The sequence below is a fragment of the Pleurodeles waltl genome, chromosome 3_1 (assembly GCF_031143425.1).
Source record: "Pleurodeles waltl isolate 20211129_DDA chromosome 3_1, aPleWal1.hap1.20221129, whole genome shotgun sequence".
NCBI lineage: Eukaryota > Metazoa > Chordata > Amphibia > Caudata > Salamandridae > Pleurodeles > Pleurodeles waltl.
This window is the reverse complement of record NC_090440.1, coordinates 776,208,045-776,229,574: the sequence shown is the minus strand read 5'-3', so window position 1 is coordinate 776,229,574 and position 21,530 is coordinate 776,208,045. Positions and strand designations below refer to the sequence as shown.

The following is a 21,530-nucleotide window of genomic DNA, read 5'->3' as shown; positions in this document are numbered from 1 at the left end:
ATACTTGATTTCTTTCTTGCTGTTATTTACATAGTCTTTCATTTAATACAGTTATGATTTAAGTTGTCTAACAAGTATGCCCATTGTGAACATTTAACATAAGTAGACGGCCTTCAACTTTAAGACAACACACGTACCACTCAAGAGGTATCAACTTACACACAAATAAGGGTGTACGTTCTTGCCTGTTGCCAGTACAGTGACAATTATTTTCTTCCCAGAGCTATATAGAAATGCTGGTAAGAATCCAGCTAGGGCTCAATGTCCATTAGGTTGTCCTAAGAACTGTGCAGTTTTGTTCCTAATACTACTTTTGTTATTTATCAAATGCTAAATGTTCTTCGTTCTTTGTGGTACTAAGAGAGGGAATGCTAAATTCGCCAACAACACTACACAGGCCAGAGATAGAGGGAAATTACCTGGGATCACCCATGTCTCAGATTTTTCTCAAAAGCGAGGTAAGATTGACACCACCAATGGTAAAGAGGCATGGAACTGCAGCACCCCAGAAACATGGATTACAGTTTTGACTTTCCAAAAAGGTTGATGTTGGAGAAGACTCTTCCGGTTGCTTCAGTGGCGACAACATGTGTCAGTGAGCAACACAAGGCCTGTGCCTGGCCCGCTTACCAGGCCTGCTTTACAACACCTCAAAGGAAGATTTGAATTGTGAACATTGGTAGCCTGCCAGCCAGTGAAGTCAACAAATATGATTGTGCCACTCACTCTTGGTTATCATTTTGGCATCAGGAATCTACCTGTCCAGGAGTTGGCCTATTAAGTAAGGTCTTTGGAAGGCCGGGAAAAATACCATGACAATGGTACAACCCTGAAAGAATCGTTCTGCTTTCTAGTAGAGAATGATGAACTACTGCCACTGGTACCGCCTGTTCTGTGGTTAAAGGGTAAGAGTTTTCAATGGAGTAGCCAGTTGAGAATCAAAAAATTGGCATTTCTGCCCCGTCTAAATGAGGAAGAGGAGCCACGTGTTTGGTGGACAGAGGCTTCACTAATTTAAGAGTGAAATTCTGCTATACCGGCCTCTAAATAATGCACAGTGAACATAATTAAAATATCATGTCCACGTTAGCCCTTTCTGGTGTATTATTCAGGACAACAGGCTTTATTCAGAAACAGCATAACTTGTGTTTAATATTTTTTTTTTAAAAGCTCAAAATAAATTCAGAAACCACCAAAGGGTTAATGCATCTTGAAGCTGTACATAATACAGGTGTGCCTCTGCTCTTATGCGATAAAATCATGTTACACATTCAGATATGCGGCTTAGATTGTTTTTCTGACTAAAAAAAGAGCGTGAGAAATAAAACTCAGCCGGGGCTTGCTTAATGTCTTTTTATGAATTACATCTTTAGACTTCATTGCTATAAAGCATACCACTGAGCTCTTTGGAAAACTGGTTGCTGTGTCCCTCTGGATTCTTGACGCCTGATATGTTATTTATAGTCCACCTCTGTGTGCATAGTGAGGGCTCTGTAGATATTCACATTATGAACAATGTAGACTTTCGATATTACTTCATTTCTTTTTTTCATTAAATGTAGCATTGGAATGGATTGCCTAGGTAACTAATCCGGAAAAGGATGATCTGAGTTATGAAAATGGATATCTAGCCCTTATAATGTCTTTTCTAGCATCATTTATGCAAGTTACATATCTTAGCCTGTCATGTAGTTTGATGCTGTTTTTAAGTCTGGCTTGACAGCACTGCCCAGAGCAGTAATTCTCTCTTACCTAATGGTATTGGCTGTTTGATGTATCATTCCACCTGTTATGAGCGTTTGTATTACAATGCATGAGATGCAACTTTACATCTCAAATGTATTGTTGGGACGGACAAGTCCTATGTATGGTAAGAGACATGTACCCCTACCCTGAATGCTCAACGGTACTGTTATCTGGATCCCTAATACAGATTTTTTGTCATAGGCGGACACAGATCATGCATGTGCACCATGGCACATGCCTGTCTCACGGATTGTGGTTTTGTTAGACCGGGAGCTCAAAGCACTGCCCTCAATAGTGGTGGAAGGCTACTGCCTTCACCAGGATTTATGCAGCACAGGTGTGATGGTGACATTATACCATGTAGTGGTCAATAGTAGTGAACAGGACCTTTTTACCCTGTGTCACTGGAGTGAGGCCTAGAAGCTCACTCCCATTTTTAAACGTTCCACTGCTATGTGTTTATCTCGCCCCTGGCCTAGATGTGAAGGAGTGTGCATTATGGAAATGTGCTGACTGCATGTGTTACTACACAAGAGATGAAGTGTGGTGCAGTGCACGTATGATAAATGTGTGTATGTAGGCAGTGTGTGTTTTTAAAATAACATACTGGTACAATACAGAAAGGCTGCAGTACTAAAAAGCATACACAGAGTGAATGCTTTAGCAGCATGTAGTTTTGTTTGGGTTGGCATAATGCAGGAGGGTAACAGTGCTGTGCAGTAAGTGTGCTGTGGTGGTACACGGAGTGTAAGTGCGCATGTACTGATACATTACATGGAGGACCGTGGGTTCAATTTTGCGAAGACCAGACCTGCCTGGTGAAAACATGAGGCGTAGAGGAATACCCCAGACAGATTTGTATATTGCTGCATTCCTGCAAGCTCGGAAGGGCATGCACTGGAAGATGGGAGAGCCAGGCTCTGTCTGTGTATTTCAAAGGGTTCTTTGATTCAATGATAGATCACAAGGAATGGTCCTTGATACATCTTCATATAAGAAAGATGAGGATGAAAAGGAAATCATAAAGAGTAGAACTGGAGCCCAGGATTAACATTTTTATGAACATATCACTGTAGCTGACATCCGGGTGTGAACTCTGGTCACTCCCATGAATCTTCTTGTGGGTTAATCATCTTCAGAGTTCTGCCTGCTGTGACAGACATCCTTCAGAAGGAATAAGAAAGGGGATAGCTGTCCATTTCAAAGAAGCAGAACCCCAATATAAAACTTCAAAGACTTAGGGCCTGATTACAACTTTGGCGGGGGGGTTAATCCGTCCCAAATGTGACGGATATCCTGCCCGCCGTATTACGAGCCCATTATACCCTATGGAACTCGTAATATGGTGGGCGGCATATCTGTCACATTTGGGATGGATTAACCCCCTCCGCCAAAGTTGTAATCAGGCCCTTAGACATGAAATTTCGTTTTTTGCCTGGATAAGGACTGTAAGTAGGAGAACTTGTGACCCCAAACTTTGTCATCTGCCAAGTAGCCAGACAAGCTGTTTGAGGGGCGGTGCTCTGCAAGACTTCTGCCTGTGACCAGCACTAGGGGTCTAGGCCTGCTAGCCTTCTTATTGGGTGAGGGGACATCATCCAGGGAAGCCAAGACCATCTGCCCTGAACCCTGGAGCACCGGTGTCTTCCTGCTCACCAAGACCATTGAGTGTACCCAAATGAGTGCGAAAATATGGAAAAAACTGTAACTTACATAGAAAGCTATGCAAAAAATGACCAAAATAGGTATAGACCCTCCTATATTAAAGGGAAGGGCATCATGGGCAAAGTGCAAGCCAAGAGACTGTCATCGCAATTAGTGACGAGGCCCCTGCTTCGTGACCTACCCGCGGCCGCACACCTGGACTTCCAGGTACTTTTATGAGCAGCTAAGGAGTTTTTCTTGTGGTCCTGATGAAACGCCACCGGATCCATATGGTCACCAAAGGCATGAAACATGTTGACCTATAGTTAGGGCTAGAGATAGTGTCCATTTGCCTTTCACTTACTTGGATAGAGTAGTGGAACATTATTTCTTTAACCTTGTTTTTAACCTTAATCGAGATCAATCATGTACAATAAATCTGTTGCAGTGTGGTTCTCGAGTCAATTTTAGTCTATTTTCTCCAGCTCCCCTCTCTTTCTAGTAGGTCAGAATTTTTCCTACTCTTCTTCTTGCAATCACTTCAAAAGACCTCCGGCATAGAGCCCCCTCCTGGGGCCCGTCAGACATTGCAGCACCAGTCTGACGAGGAACAGACCCGATGATGAAGCATGACATCCAGTGGGTGTGTGAGGGTTCTAGCTTCTAAGCATAGAACTGCCTTTGTGACCCCTGTCTATTTATGTGGAACAGTGTATTTTTTGATTTGTACTGATTATCTAGGGAGGTTGTACACTGGACCCATCTAAAAGCTACCTGTCCCTCTAATCCTTGTATAGATTTTGAATGCACTAATCCAAACTGAAAATGCAAGCCATGCCTACTGGCTTTGCCGATCCTTGTTTTATTCACAATTTTCATACTTACAGCTTGCTATTTAATATACTCTATATTTTCCCATTGCCCTGCAATGCTTCCATCTTTTACTACTGACAAGAGATGCTAATTTTCTTTTCTCATTGGTTTACAGTAAATATAATTTACTCTGCTGCCTTTGCATGATATAAGGAGGTGCATGTATGAATACCCCCTACATCTTAAGAGCTATTATTGCAATGCAGGTTTTGGGACCTGCTTGGTTTCTGTCAGAGATTAAATCATCATACACTTTTTTTACCTTGTGGCAAGTGTACTAATAATACTGGACTTAGAAGATAAAGCTACCTATATATCCAGTGCACTAAACGAGAGCAGTCAGAGCATTACCTCAAAAAAGAACAAGCAATGGCAAAGCCAAAAGATCTAAGCCCTGAAACCTATTGGTCTAGTTAATTGCTTTTTAATACTTCGGTAAAGCCACAAAAAATTGCATTAAGAAAGGGTAGAGCCTGTAGGTCATTTGATGCTCTTTGATATTCTGAAGAGATTAAAAGTTGGCACCATAGGCTTTGCACTTAGAGCAGGAGAACAGTGACAGTATAGGCTCACCTTTGCTCTGAAAGGAATCAATGCAAAGCGTTTACTACAATTAAGGATGTTAAAATGATATAATCCCTTTCATAGGTGCCTTCAGAGCATACATTCCCATGCAAACTCAACAGCGGTCACTTGAAAATGAGTCAACAAAAATGTAGGGTAGACATTCACTGATAGCACGATGGGCGTCAAAAACCTACCAAAGGTTGTGAGAACGCAATTCTCCTGGATGGGATACACACGTGTACAGCGAGAAAAAGGTTAAATCACGGGTAGGGAAGCTAGGCAGACATTGAAGCCATCTAGTGAGGAGCTCACTCTTTGCATGTTAGAAATAGCAGGTCTGGTCAACAGATAACTAAAACTTTCTGTAGCCACGACCTACATAAGACATGTAGATTATCGACAAGCCCTGCACCACGAATGGCTATGAATGTTACCTGCTTTTATAAAATGCAAACAATAGGTTCATTAAAGTATGGCTTCGGGTTTTATGTTCTATACAACACAGCTGGGGACCTGTTTTCACCAACTGCACTGTGTTTCCTAAGTGCTAGATGAACTGGGGCCCAATTATGCACAGCCATTAACTGTGAACATGGTTTTTGCTTGGCTACCCACACCTGTGCTGTGTAACCTTTCCATGTTGATCTGTTCTGCATATTTCCTCCCAAGCGTAACTCAAATTGCCATCTGTGGGAACACCTGAAATAAAGGAACAGTGCTGCACATGGCCCATAAAAATAGCTCACTTTATTTTCCTGCCTTAGGGCATGCTCCTCATCTTCAGACCGTCTGTTTTACTCTGCATACAGTAGAGCAGGTGATGAAAGACAGGCGACTTCCTGCCATACTTGATAATCCGATCTATTAAATCTCTGTCAGCCTGCAGTCTGTGCAAACCGTGAAAGATGCGGGGATCAGAGCTGGTGGAAGCTTGGGGAAGAGACACAGTTGAAACATGAGGAGAGTCAGTACTTGCCAAATACAATAATATGGTTATAATTTACAAACTGGTCTCAATTAAAATATTCTTGTTCGAATATTCGAGCTTACTAACAAAAGTAACCTAGTGAGATAGCTTGGCGCGTTGTGTGTGGATGTGGGTACTATCAGCACATTACAGGTTTGAATCCTTGTAACATAGTGTAAGCTTTACATCCTTCTATGGTCGTTAAATAAAAAGGATTGTGATGGGATATAAAAAAATATGAATTAAATGGCAAGATGCCAGGTTGTGTGTAAAATGCAAATAACCATTTAAATTATCTCACTCAGCAAGTTCAGTTTCTTTTATTGTGGTTTCCAGAAACATTTCACACACAATCAGTTAACAACCACAGGTTTTGAAGTAAAAAAACATTTCATGACATACTCTTTACAGAAAATGGACACCAAGCAAATCAGATATCTGGTCACACCTTTTCCAAAGTCGATTGCAGTCTCAAGTCTGCCCCACTTTCTTAAAAGCCCCCCTACTATGAGAAACCTTATTGGAGGACACTGAGAGTTTAATTTGCTGACTCCTGAGCTCCCAAAAGACTGTGTGATACTGAAAGTATCTTCCTTTACTGAACCCTGGTGTTGGCAGTCCAGACACCACATGAACCCACCTTGGCTGAAAGAAAAGAATAGTAAACAGGGAGGATGGGAAGAGAAGTGGCTGAAGAATTTGCAGTGTTTGACGACAAACTGAGGATGTTCTCTGTTATCAGATTTGCAATTCATGCCCCAACACTGATCCTGATATTCGGATCAACAGGGAATCAGAAGACCTCACCTTTTATCTCCAGCACTGGGCATCAGCATTTTTCCTCATTTAACGCCTGGGAATGCCACATTTCTAGGGTGATGTCATAGTGTGTCTAGTACTATTCCCAACATCCTTATTTTACAGCTTTTCATCGATTAGCACAGCATGGTAGATATCTTTAGTTGGTTTCCTCAAGATTGCCTTTATAAATTTAGAAACAATCCTACATCTATTTTATATTAAAATTTAATTGTATGTCATTCTCTATAGAAAATGTTTAATACTAGAAAGGTCCCATATAAAAAGAATGGCCATTTCATAGAACTAGAGCCAGTAAGGCAAATGAAAACAGATCGATCAGCCTCAAAGGACTGGAGCTGATAGCGGCCAAGTAAAAGAGAGGTTTCCAGCCTATCCTTCTATAATCGTGCTTCACTTATCGCACAATGAAAGGTTGTAGTGTTTAATATAGTATTTGAATATGCTTTGGTAACCCACAAATAACATAACATTAAATGTAAAATCATTGTCACATGTTAGCATCCGTTGCTTGTGTGTAGTATGGGATGATGTTCACAGTAACATAGGGCAATCAAGCTTGTACGGCAAATAAGTCAAATGTATCGAAAACTGAATGCTTCATGTAGTAGTTGTAGAGAAGTGATCAATGAGAACAGGATCGGAATTCAACCTGGGGAAAATTGAAATAAAACCGCAGTGGGCTCGACTGCATCAAAACCTGTAAAAACATTACTCAACGCACAAGCAAAGTGGTGCACCATCTTACTGTTTGGAAGACTTTACCTTTCTATCGAAGCTTAAGACTGTAATCACAAGCAATAAGGACTACAGTTCCTTCCTGCAATGCAGCAAATGGCATATTAAAACCAATACACCAAGAAAGATCAGGAAATCATCCATGTACAATACATAGACATGAATGGACCCTGGATAGTGAATTCAGAATATCAACGGGACACCATACTGAGAACAAAATATTGAAAAAATATATTGACATTTAAGTCTACATTTTCTACACAAAGCTCCAAATATATGTACCTATGCGCTACATAGATCTTCAAGGTACCTAGATGTGGAGTTATTACTAGTAACTCTATACTTTCCAGCATACACTTATCTTGAGATATTTTGTGTCTCAATAGTCTGTCCTCGATAATCTGATAGAGACATCTAGTTGCAGATTCCTTACCTTAGAATTTCCCCAGGTTCAATCTGGATGTGGAGATTTTTCTCGACCAGCATGCCATTAGGTGGCGCTGATCACCTCTGCGTAATGCGCACTGGATATGACGTTGCAGGTCCTATATAAACACCACCCTAGTATGCTGATGTCAGTTCTTTTCATTCTCCGCCAGCCAGCACAGATCTGAAGAAAGAGCTACCCCACAATCACTTTTTGACTGGTCTTTTTCTACTTTTGTCAAAGATTTTTGAGTGTATACACTCCTGTTCCGTCAAGGATGTCTTTGCGTAAGACCAGGTTCAAGCCTTGGGGATTCTGTCATCGGACAGTGTCTGTGACAAATCCTCACCTCTTCTGCTTGTCGTGTCTGGAGCCCGGCGATGACCCAAACTTGTGCTCTGACTGCTGGGCCATGAATCTTAAAGCTTTCAGGGAGTGGTACCTAAAGCTCCTGGTGGCCTGGCACTCGGCTCCACGTAGGTACCCAAACTCGGTTGAGAGAGACGTCCCGGGATCGGTCATGGAGCTCCACCTCGCCACGGTCCCACTTCAAGTCCTCGGGATGATCAGGTAAGTTAAGGCACAAGAAGAAGTTGAAGAAGACCAAATGTTCTTCGACTTCACCCCATCCACCGGCCAATGAGACAAGGGAAAAGGAACTTTGTTGTTCTAGGCCTTCATCTGTGGAACCTGCACCTGGCTCCTCACCTCCCCAAGTTTCTGGGAGCCAGAGTGACCTCTGCCCAGCTCAGAGAGTTTTATGAGGCCATGTGCCTCATTCTTGGGCAGTCTGACCCTGCTGGAGAGCCTTCAGATGCAAGGGGTCGGGAGGGGCCCCTTTGACTTCTGTGCCACTGACTTCGGCCTCTGCTCAAGGGAAAACCCGTGGATCCATTCCTGGATCCAAACCAGTGTTGGTCGTACCACCTCAACCTTCCCCAGTGACCCCATCTTCATTGCTGACTCAGAGTCAGATCGGCATTGTGTGACACCAGTTCTGAAGTTGATAGGGGCCTTCCCCCAAGGTCAGATCATGATCCTTATTCTTATGGGTTGAGGTTCGGTGAGGAATGGGAGGGTTCGCTGGACCCTTTAGAATACCAGCTTCAAGATCCTATGGACTGGCATATGGACCTTGGTGATTCCAGTGGTCTGGATACTTCCTCAGACACTGGCATGCTTTCTCCACCTACTGTGGCTACAGAGGCGAGAGCATCCTACTCTATGGTGTTGCGAAGAGTGGCTGAGGTGATGGGCCTTGAGCTGCTTTCGATGGCAGTCTGGACTAACCTCCTGACAGAGGTGCTTCAGCCTGGGGCTTCATTCTCTGAAACCCTATTGCCCTTTAATGTAGCCCTTACCAATGTCCTGCTGGGTACCAGGTCCAAACCCAGCACAGGAGCTCCTGTGAACAGGACTATTGCTCACCTGTGCTGACGGATCCAGCATTCCTGAAGCAACACCCTACCTCTGAGAGCTTGGTTATCCAAGCCTCTACATCCCACGGCGCGTTACCTTACGCACCCCTGAATAGGGAATCGAAGAGGCTGGACCAACTTTGCAAGAAGATGTTTTCTTCCTCCAGCCTGGCATTGTGGTCCGTGAACACTACATGCCTTTTGGGCTGTTAGCCCAAAATGCTGTGGGATACGGTTGTGCAAGTGCTGCCACAGGTCCCAGGGGTGGCCCGGGCCGTACTCTCGAAAGCAGCTGCTGATGGGAGTGATGCAGCAAAATTCATGATCCGATGTGGACTGGACATGACTGACTCACTGGCCAGAGTGCTTGCATTGACGGTGGCCCTGAGGTGCCACCCCTTGTTGAGGACGTCTGGCTTTTCAGGGGATCAAACCTTATGGACATGCACCCGTTTACTCAGAGAGAAAGTAGACTTGGTGCTCTAGCACTTCTAGGGTTCTCAGGCTAGAGCCAGGACCTTGGGCCTTGCAGTTGCCCATCAACCCCCTCAGTATGCTTTTCACCCCTTTTATTGATACTGAAGGAGTATCCCGCCATGTTTGTTCCAATCCAATCACTGCACCATGCATGCTGCGCAGCCTCTGTGTGGTTGGGGAAGTGGGATCCACCGCCCTCATGGATCAGGAAGCCGGTGGTCTGGCCAGTCCTCTGCCCGCCACCCTGCAGCTCCCTCCAACCCTTCCTAGTCTGACTCCTCCCCACCAGTCAGAGGCAGGATTTGCCACCACCTGCTCCGCTGGCAATCCATTACATCAGACAGGTGGATTTTGCAGATAGTCCAAAAGAGCTACTCCCTCCCCTTTGAGACTGCCCCTCCATCCATGTCACCATCCTACGATCGGATGACGAAGGATCACTTGGCCCTTCTCTGCGAGGAGGTTACGGCTCTCTTGGCCAAGGAAGCCATAGAGATGAACCCTGTGCCAGTAGTTGGTCGTGGTTGTTATTCTCACTACTTTCTGGTGTCCCAAAAGGACAAGGGACTCCGCCCTACCCTAGACCTTCGGTCCCTCAGATGTTATCTGCCCTGGACCCAGGAGACTAGATGGTAGCTCTGAACCCACGTTGGACATCTGGGTAGATTTAGTATGCTTCTGGGACCTGTGACATCATACCTGGTGCGCACATCGGACGCGGAGCTGATGCATGCCACCTAATGGCGCAGGGGTACTGTTCAAGCAAAATCTCCAGACTTAGACTGATGCCTAGGGAAGTTTTAAAGTAAGGAATCTGTAACTAGATATTGTGTAAAGATCTCTCCACAAAGAGTCCGTTTTAATCTTCTTTTATTCTCTTTCCATAAAGTACAATGGGTTTAGACACCTTCAGCACAGCCTCTCCACACCTCGACTCCACAACCGTTTTTCCCTTACATTCCATCCTTCACCCCATCGTTACCTCATCACATTCCACATTGGAATAATGAAAGATGACATCATTACACACCTTCCCCCTTTAAATATAACAAACATTTTGAACTCTGTTCTATAGAATTAAACAATCCTACACAATGACAATTTACAACATGAACATATTAGCAATTAACTTTACAAATGCGTCCCATGCTCCATGTAGAACCATTCTCTAAGACCACAACATTTCTTTTAACATCTTGCACACGTTGCGGAGGGAAATACTTGCTTTCTCCCTTCACAACAATCCCACTCTTTTTCACTGCTACCCAATCCCCCTTTTGTATATGGCAATCCTTAGTGCACATCCTCTTGTTATATTGTAAAGCATTTTTCCCTTGAAATCTCTCTACCCTCGCTTTTATAGACTCCCTGTCCACTGTCACTTTTTGATTGCCCTTTAGCCAAATCGGACATTCCAATACTCCAGGCTCCCTACCCTTCAACGATACAAATGGCGACACACCTGTCGTAGAATGGGGAGTAGTAAGATACGTCCACATCATTTTATTTAATTCTCTTTTCCAAGGAAGTTGGTTAGCCAAGGACAATTGGATGTTATCCAAAATCAATCGATTTATCCTTTCCACTAAACCATTGGCTTGAGGATGGAAAAGAGCTACTTTCTCATGCCTGATTCCCATTTTTCATAAGTACCCAACCATTTCAGATAATATAAACTGTACACCATTATCAGACACTATGGACTTAGGAATGCCTTCTTCCAAAAACACCTCTTCAAAGAACTCAATAACCTCCCTGGTTCACACATGGTCCACCACTTTGATGACAAACCACTTGGAGTGGTAATCAAGTAGTACAAGTATGTACCTACACTTCGTACCCAACTTAAACACTGGTCCAATAAAATCCACTGCCACTTTCTCCCAAGGTCCACTTGGAAACTTTACAGGTGCTAGGGGAGCTTGTCTTATTACCTTGGTCTTATCACTGTTGGCACATGCAAAACAGTCCCTCACTACATCTTCAACTTGTTTATCCATCTCTGGCCACCAGAACGACTGTCTTACCTTTCTTTTCATCATTCCCCTACCAAGATGTCCCTGATGCGTGATCTCTATAATGTGTTTCCTTATGCCAGCAGGAGGAACAAGTTGATCCCTTCTCTTTAATCTACCATTGACTATACTTAGCTGGTCTTTGACTTTAAAATACCCAACCAAGTCACCACAATTGTTCCCACTGTCCTCCCTCCAACCATTTACTACCTTTTCCTTCACAATTTTTAACACCGGATCAGTGGTCATAGCATCTTCCCATTCTTGAGCCGTTATGGCCAACTCACCTAAAACGGTCCCAATAATATCTTCCACTCCATCCTCTACAGGCTCCCCACTATTCTCAGGCACTCTAGAAAGATAATCTGCAACAACATTCTTACTCCCTTTCACAAATTCCACCACAAAATTATAACCCAACACAGACAGTAACCACTTAGAAATTCGTTAACGGTTTGTGGTCTGTCCTCAATTTAAAGGGTAACCCCCATAAGTAAAATCTGAAATGGTAATTCCCCAACAACATGCCAGGGCCTCCCTTTCAATTACAGAATATGAAATTTCAGCACCTTGTAGTCTTCTAGATGCAAAACCAATTATACGTTCCTCACCCTCCTTAATCTGCGTTAATACAGCTCCAATGCCCACATCACTAGCATCAGTGGTTAAAAAGGTTTTTGCATTTACATCGAATATGCCCAGAGTGGGAACCTTCAAGATACAATCTTTCAATTTTTTGAAGGAATCCTTACAACTCTCATCCCACTTGTACATTGCACCTCTTTTCATGAGCTTTCTTAATGGTTCTACAATCTCAGTGAAGTTTTTCACAAATTTTGAACAATATTCAGCAAGTCCCAGAAATGATCTCAACTCATCTTTCGAACTCGGTTCAAGGGCAGGTTCAATTGCAGATATTATGCTCTTTTTAGGTCTGATTCCATCTTTACTTATGATGTGTCCCAAGTATGTCACTTCCTGTTTCCTAACTTGACATTTTTCCCTCTTAATTGTTAATCCATTCTCCTTTAACCTGTCCATCACTTCCAGAAACAAAAGATCATGATGGGAATCGCTCTCGCCCACAATCAGTATATCATCCTGAAAACATAATATTTGAGACATATCACCAAAGATTCGCTCCATCGTCCTTTGAAATACCGCGGAAGCAGAGGCAAGTCCAAATGGCATTCTCTTATACCGGAAGGCCCCCAACGGAGTCACAAAGGATGTCAAATGTCGTGAATCTGGATGTAAATTTATTTGGTGGTACGCGGAAGACATATCTAAGACTGTAAACACATTCCCCTTTGCTCTTATTGACAACATTTCTGCAATGTTAGGCAATGGTTGCCGATCGACCCATATGCACTTGTTGAGATCCCTAAGATCTATACATAAGCGAATTTTTCCGCCCTCCTTCGGTGCTACAACTACCGGAGCTAACCACTCCGAAGATTCTATGGGTTCAATGATGCCTTCCCTTAATAGCTTTTCTAGCTCTTGCCTCAAAGGCTCCCTCATTAAATTCGGAATGTTTCTCATTTTGTGTACTATAGGTGTAACGTTTTTCTTCAATATGATTTTATGGGAAAATCCCTTCAGAAAGCCTAATTTTTCAGAAAAAACTTCTGGAAACTTATCAATCAAGCTACATTGTAGTGATTCCGACACTACTCCAATATCCACCTCATTTGTCAGCAACACTGGTTCCTTAGCATTAGGATTTAGGATTATACCAAGGTCTTTTTGATGACGCCAACCCAGAAGATTTGTTCCATAGTCTGTAACATATACTTTACCACTAACGTTCCTCCCTTTGAAAGAGATTGACTTACAGCGCATTCCGATAATCCCTATTCTCTTTCCCGCATAACCCACAGCTTTTATGTCAGGAACCAATAGGTTTTTATACACTGAGTCCATCCATTTGGAATCATACATTTCCCTAGATATAAGGGTAAACAAACTTCCCGAATCCACTAAGAGTTTAACCCATACATTATCCAACAATATTTCAGCATGAGGCTTCTCTAATACATCTGTACTCTCTTTTTTTATCATTTTAATTGACACTCAATTATAGTCATCAGGAAACACTTTTTCATTTACAGTCAAAATTATGTCTTCCATCGTCTCACACACATCTTGAACTTCCTGTATGGTTTTATTCCCTACATTGCTTCTTAACCTACAGACCTTAGCAAAATGTCCCCTTTTACCACAAGAACGACAAATAGCATTTCTGGCTGCGCATGTTCTACTTGACGCTATGTGCCCGGGTGCATCACAACGGTAGCACTTTATTACTCTCCATTCCTGTGCTTTCCGTTTTTCTTCAGCATTTACTTTTGTTGTTTCAAGATTCTTGGTTGGCTTGCTCCATTCCACTTTGATATGTGGATCATCCTTCTTTCTGATTTCTGTTATGATCCTTGGTTCTCCCTCCTTAGGAACTTCCTCCATTTTTTTTAACCACACAGTTGCATGTTCCATCCCTTTAGCAATTCGAATAGCCTCCTCCAGGTTCGGGTGTTTCACTAATAATTTCTCTCGTATTCTCTTATCATATGCACACCTTACAATTTGATCCTGTATAAGGGAATCTAGCAATTGATGAAATTCACAAGATAATGCCAAACCTCTCAAACTTGCTACATATCACGCTATATCTTCATCTTCTCGTTGTACTCTAGAGAAGAACTTATGCCGTTGTAACACAAGATTCGTTCTTGGCGTGAATTGTTCGTCAAGCATTTGCATAGACATATCAAACACGTTAATTGGTTGCCCATCGCCCACTCCCAGCGATACCTCTGGTAAGTTTTCGTATATCCTTCTTCCCTCAATGCCAAGATGATGTAACAAGATAGCTTGGCGCCTTGGAGGAGCATATCGGTCACTACCTATGGCCAACATATAAGTATTAAAAATCTTTTTCCACTGTTTCCAAGGAATTGGCGGATCCCCAGGGGTTGCCAGGAACGGTGGAGGCGCAGATATCCCTTGATCGCTCATCTCTACTAATATATATGTTATTACTATAATATTTTCTTTTCTTTTTTTTTTTCTAACTTATTCTATACTATACTTTTAGTTAATTATTTATTTACAGTTCTTTATAATTTATTTATATCACTCTATAGGTTTCCCTTTTCACCGTAGCTTGAAATCTTGTCTATTGTTCCTTGACCCGTAGTCCTTTCTTAGTTTCCCATGTTTTCAATCTAGTCCTTCTTCAGTGTTAGTAATTTGCCTGGATCCGGTTTCAAACAGTTTTGGTTTCAGGAGTGTACGAATAGAGCCTCTCTACACGGTGTACGAAGTGTTCAAGGTATTTTCAAAATTAATTGGTTTACTTGTTCGAAGTACGCCCTAAATTAATATGTTTAATTCACTTGAATCCATAACATCCTGACGTCAAGACTCATTGTTCAGCACGCGACCATCCTCGCTATTAAGATCCGTTGATCATTTTTAAACGCTTCAGTTTTTACGCGTTTAAAGATTAGTATTTTCTTTTTGCTTACAATGCACTCGCGTACTCTGATCAGCGTCTCTGACCTTTAAATCAACGCACTTATTCAAATAACGACAACGCGCTTATTCACACAACGAAGATTAAAGTTAGCGTGTGCAGTGTACGCGATCAATCACTTTCAAAAGGAAAATGTTCATGTTTTCATGCTCCGCATTTTCCGCCCAGGCTCCGTTAAAATGGCAACATCTTTAAAACTTCCGTCTCAGATTATTTGAAATTAATTGTTACCTTCAAATAATCATCCAGTAATCCAGGAGTGAAGGTGTCCTTTACCTGTCTCCTGTACAGGTTGCTTGGACCTCGTCGCCAATGTAAAGATCTCTCCACAAAGAGTCCGTTTTAATCTTCTTTTATTCTCTTTCCATAAAGTACAATGGGTTTAGACACCTTCAGCACAGCCTCGCCACACCTCGACTCCACAACCGTTTTTCCCTTACATTCCATCCTTCACCCCATCGTTACCTCATCACATTCCACATTGGAATAATGAAAGATGACATCATTACATATTGTCTCACCTGGTTAAGGCATTATCAAAGGTACGTAACTTGTCCTTTTTGTACCTTGATATTCTGGTGGTCGATATTCAGTAGTACTATCCATAGGCTCTTGTAAATGATATTGGTTTCTACGAAGATAAACAATGTTCATAAATTAAAAGAGAAACCCCTATTTTGGGAACCATCAACAGGCTGTATGAAAAATTATAACGTTTTTGTAAAAGACAGATTTTAGAATCAACATCCCCTTATAGGAAGCAGTTTTAGTCCACAGCAGCTCCTGTCACTAAAACCCTTCCACTGGTTAAACACTGCAAAATGTGTCAAACGAGAGCCAGATGGCAGCATTCATGTTGATCGCACTCCTGGCATGTGTTGTAAATCAGAGGGCTTCTTCGAGAAATACGTCAAGACAATAAATCTCCATCTCTCTACCCCAAAGTGCTTTTATCTTTCTCTGAAAGTTGAAAAGATGTTTCACTCTAGCAACTGGATTTTGATTTAGATTGCTTTCCTTACTGAAATGTCAGATTTGGATACTTCCCATCACAGGATAAATACAGATCAAGTACCCCAGTGAAACAGACATGTATCCGTGTGCCACTGACATAGGAGTGAAACAATAAACTAGGAATTGCAAGATTGTTGAAGAGAATGGTGTGGATCACTGTGAAAAAAACAAATAGGTTGGGTAGACCCTTTTCCCTGGTTCAGCCCAGATTTAACAGAGCTTAGAGCCTCCTTGCACCAAATTAACGTCACTTTTCTTTACGCTAATGTGACCCAACGAGGCCAAAATCAACACACCAGATTTATAAAGTGGCGCAATGCATGCATTGCGCCACTTTGTAACCCATTGCATCACATTATATCTGCGCCAGGCATAATGTATGCAAAGGGGTGTTGCCCCGTTGGGGGGGTCTGAAAAAATGACGCAAAGAAATCTAAAAGGTTTCTTTGCGCCATTTATTTTTGAATTTTTAACGCCTGATCAGAGCAGGCATTAAAAAGGGGGCACACCATTTGGTACAATTGGCCCCTATGTACTGTTCAGGGTTAGCAACAACATTTTGGCACTAACTCTGAACAGTACATCAAAAGCGTCAAAACTTCTGATGCTATTACCCTCTTCCCAGCGCCATGGTGTGCCGTATTTTAAATACAGCGCACACTTGCTGGCGGTGGAGGGGTGCTAAGGGGCATAAGAAAAGTGGCACTGCACTGGATGCAACATCACTTTTTTTTTTTTTAACTCTGCCTCTTAGTTTCTTTCTTTGAGTGCCCGATCAAGAAAGAGGTTGAGGCAGTCGCTGAATATACTATTTTGGAGAGGACAGGACTACAAAACGTTTTAACCATCAGGCTAAGTGATTTATCCACCAAGCGTCATGGCCCTCAAAATCTTTAAAGTTAATCTTTCTCGCAAGACCAGCTGATGGTATAAAAAAAAATTGTATCATAGCTAGGGACATGGAAAGAGTTATTGCAGGCATAGTTGCCAGGCTACTAATGGTCAAGAGAAAAAAGGATTTCTATTGATGGGAAGTTTTGGCAGGAAGGCGTTTAGCAGTGGCGGCCCGTCCTATAGGGCGGAGGGGCCACGCCCCCCCACCCCATGAAGAGTGTCTGTGAGGCTGAACAAAGGTCAGCCTGACAGACACTCTTCATGTTCAGGTCAGGCAGCCAGGAGCAGACATGCCCGATTTGCGCAGACTCCTGGCTGCCTGAGCTGAACTTTGCTGGGCTGAGGAGATCACAGCTCCTATGGGCGTGACCTCCTCGGCCCAGCAAAGGTGCCTGGAGGCCCTCCCCTGGGTGACGAGGAAAGCGTCACCAATTGACACTCTCCCTGGGCGCTTCATTTTAAGCCCTGAAGCACCCAGGGCGAGTGTCAATCAGTGACACTTTGTCACAGAGTGGGGTGGGGTCAGCAGTCTCACTGACCCCATCCCACTCTGTGACGAGGCTGGGACTGCTGCCTTCCCTCATTGGCTGACCTCAGGTCAGCCAATGAGGGAAGGCAGCAGTCCCAACCCTCCTGGGACCTGGAGGATAAAGGTAAGTGTGTGTGTGTGTGTGTGTATGTATGTGTGTTATGTTTTACATTGAATGTTTGGTGCGCGCGTGCATGTTTGAGTGTTATGAGTGTTGTTAATGGATGTGTGTGCGTGTGTGTGTGTGAAAGAATGAATGTGTGTGATCTTGTAAAATGAATGTTTGGTGCGTGCGTGCATGTTTGAATGGAATGAGTGTTGTTAATGGATGTGCGTGCGTGCGTGTGTGTGTGTGAAAGAATGAATGTGTGTGATCTTGTAAAATGAATGTTTGGTGCGTCTGTTCATGTTTGAATGGAATGAGTGTTGTTAATGGATGTGTGTGCGTGCGTGTGTGAAAGAATGATAGTGTGTGATCTTGTAAAATGAATGTTTGGTGCGTGCGTGCATGTTTGAATGGAATGAGTGTTGTTAACGGATGAGCATGCGTGCGTGCGTGTCTGTGTGTGAAAGAATGAGTCTGTGTGTGTGTGTTTGTGTGTCTGTGTGTGTGTGTGTGCCCCGCCCGCCCCCCTCCCAAAGCTGCTGGCCGCCACTGGCGTTTAGAAGGATATTTGCCACTGAGATATTATAGTAGGAATGAGTGAAGATGGGCAAAAAATATTGCTTCATATAGAGCACCTACCAGCAGGGCAGTATGTCATCTGCATGATCACACAGGGTGCTCGCCACATTTGCGGCACTCTTTCTACACTGGTCCCAAACCACGAGACAAGGACACGGATGTATACATTTTCATAAGACTTTGCATTATTTTGGTGCAGGTGAATCACAACAACACAGGTCATTACTGTTTTTCTTGATATCTACCCGTGCAGGGGCAAAGCCACAAAATGCGGTAACCCGAGTTCAACTCCATTACATTTTGCACTTATATCATCTGATCAACAGAGATGCATGAACCAGGGTCATGCACAACTCGTGGTTATTCATACAAGGGCAGCTGCAGAGCTAATGCACTGTGCTGACGGTAAGAGAAATGCTCAGGTTTTCCTGATAAATCTCAGAACTGTGATGTTTCTGTAAATAGTGTAAATATGCATGCAAATCATTTGTGTGTGTATGATAAAACTGGTCCTCTTGTGTGCCACGCAGAAATTACACTTGACACCTCACTAACACTTAAAAAACAAACATTTTGAGAAAGAATGTTTTAACAGGATCACCCTTACACAATACATTTACGTATTCCACGTCAGTAATGCCCCCAGGTTTTAGGCCTCGGGCCCAGGTGCACGTGTCATTGATAGCTGTAATTATGACATTTGTTTAAAATGAAGCTACTTATGTCAAAGGTCATGTGTGCCTGCATCACACTGTTAGGGCATGGGGTCTATCGAAATGTACCCGGCATGAATACCATAACAGTACATTAGGGGCCAGATGTAGGAAGATAGCAATTTGCGACTTGCAAATTGCGAGTCCCTGCGACCAGTACGGTGTCTCAGACACGACTGCGACTCGCAATGGGGTCGCAATGACCCACCTCATGAATACTCATGAGGTGGGTCGCAAATTGCGGCCCCATTGCGAGTATAGGCACTCGCTAACATGGAGGCCTGCTGTAGTCAGCAGGCCTCCATGTTAGCGACCTGCTTTTCAATAAAGCAGTTTTGTTTTTTTTAAATGTAGCCCGTTTTCCCTAAGGGAAAACGAGCTGCATTTAAAAAAAAAACGAAACCTTTTGTTTCGGTTTTTTCAGGGCAGGGAGTGGTCCCTTGGACCACTCCCAGCCCTGAAAAAATATTCTGGGGTCCAGTCTCAAACTGGAAGGGGTCCCATGGGGACCCCTTCCAATTTGCGAGTGGGTTACCATCCACTTGAAGTGGATGGTAACTGCGACTCCATTTGCGACCGCGTAAGCGGTCGCAAATGGAGTTGCATACCACTGCGACTCGCAAATAGGAAGGGAACACCCCTTCCTATTTGCGATTCGGAAATGCATTTTGCGAGTCGGTCCCGACTCGCAAAATGCATTTCTGCATAGGAAACACGCATTTGCGAGTCGCAAACGGCAAAATTTGCCGTTTGCGACTCGCAAAGTGTTTCCTACATCTGGCCCCATATGTTTCATCTGCGAGTTTAGCTAGACACACTTTCAGAATCGATCGAATAAAAAGTATTCAAAACAGATTGTTAGCTTTAGCATTCATAATAGAAGCTAAACTATTCTGCTTTTTTAACGTTGCTATAGTAATTCTATATATAATGCAGACGTGAATTCGAGTTAAATTGCACACCCACTCGTTAATTTGCGCTTGCTTTCATGCCTCCTTCTTCCAAACGGTTAGATCAGGGCTTGTGGCTTTGCTAACACTACTAATGTGAAGGGAAGCAGCAGGCTAAATACAGCCATTAATATCCCCAACGAAAGCAATCTAATTGAATGGAATGGCCTTCTTTGGGGCCTGAACTACTGATTTATGCGCCTTGTGTAAGCCTCTGGATTTTGAGCACCTATGTTTCTGTTGTTAAGAAAATGCAAATTATGTTGTGCTTTAAAGTATTCCTTGGATGGAATTAGCTTCACAAAAGTCACAAAAAAAAGTGTGCCCAATATTCACGTCTTCAGGGTGCCATCTTGGAAGCTCAGAAAGATGGGAGGCGCGAAAAGAAGTTATAATCCAGGAAATGATGTAGGAAATGATGGAGAGAGGAAATTGACTGCATGTGTGAGTGAAAACACATAACCAATTTTCTATTTTTGTTTTGAATATTTGTGAATTGGCCCCATTGTATTTGAAGATGTACTCCTTCCTGCGTTTTGACTGCACTGAAAGGCACTCCGGCCAGTGGTTCCCAAACTGGGAGCCGCGGCTCCCTGGTGCGCCATCAAAACTAGCCAGGGGCGCCACACACAGTTTGGGAACCACTGGCTGTAGTTTTATTGTGTCCAAACTGGAAATAGCTAAGTGGTTCCCAAACTGTGTGCCACGCCTCTGGCTAGTTTTGATGGCGCACCAGGGAGCCGCTGCTCCCAGTTTAGTAACCACTGGAAAGGATTACAATCATGAGTCTTTTCCCAATGGACAGCTCAGAAAACCCATCGACAGTAGCCCTCAGCCAGAGAACTCAGGGTAGAAGGTTCTAACTAGGGCTTTACAAAGTTGTTAAATCCGACAGTTCAGATCTTTGCATATTTTCTAAAATGGTAACTAGCTTCACTATATTTGAAGATGGCAAAGTTATTTAAAAAATGTGTAAAATACTGCTACATAAAGTACCGTCAAACCTCATCTCCTTCCCCACGCCCCCCACACACACAACGGCGGAAGTGCCTGTAAAGTACTTCGACAGAGGGGAGGTGAAGCATTCATCTCGCCTCATCAGCTCAAGTCCAGCTGCATTTCCGGCTGCAAGGCATAACTTGGCATTACATTTAACCCGCGCTTAGGACCTAGTCGTACAATTCTGCCTTTCTAACAAGGGCCGAGATTATCCGATTTTCCCTTCTACATAGGCAAAATATCGAACTCATCAACTCCTCGTTTCAACCCTATTTCCACCCCCCCAAGACTGTGGCAGCCTTTAGATGCACCATGAGGCCGGAAGAGTTGAGGGGCAGCAGATCAACTACCCGATGGCACTCGCGGCTCTCAGACAAACTCCAAAAAAGCGCGGTGGCGTCGCAAACAATGTGTAGGCGAACACATTAACGAGGGTATGGCTTCTTTGTGAATCTACCACTGCAAATGGTTCGAGCAGCCCTTTTAAACTATTCACGCACAATTATTTTTTATCTTT

The 21,530-nt window shown here is 43.2% G+C and overlaps 1 protein-coding gene across 2 annotated transcripts in view; it reads right to left on the bottom strand.

Annotated features, from left to right (window-relative positions):
* GALNT18 (polypeptide N-acetylgalactosaminyltransferase 18) overlaps positions 1-21,530 on the bottom strand; it is a 1,605,564-nt gene that overhangs the window by 1,431,063 nt on the left and 152,971 nt on the right. The window lies entirely within an intron of this gene.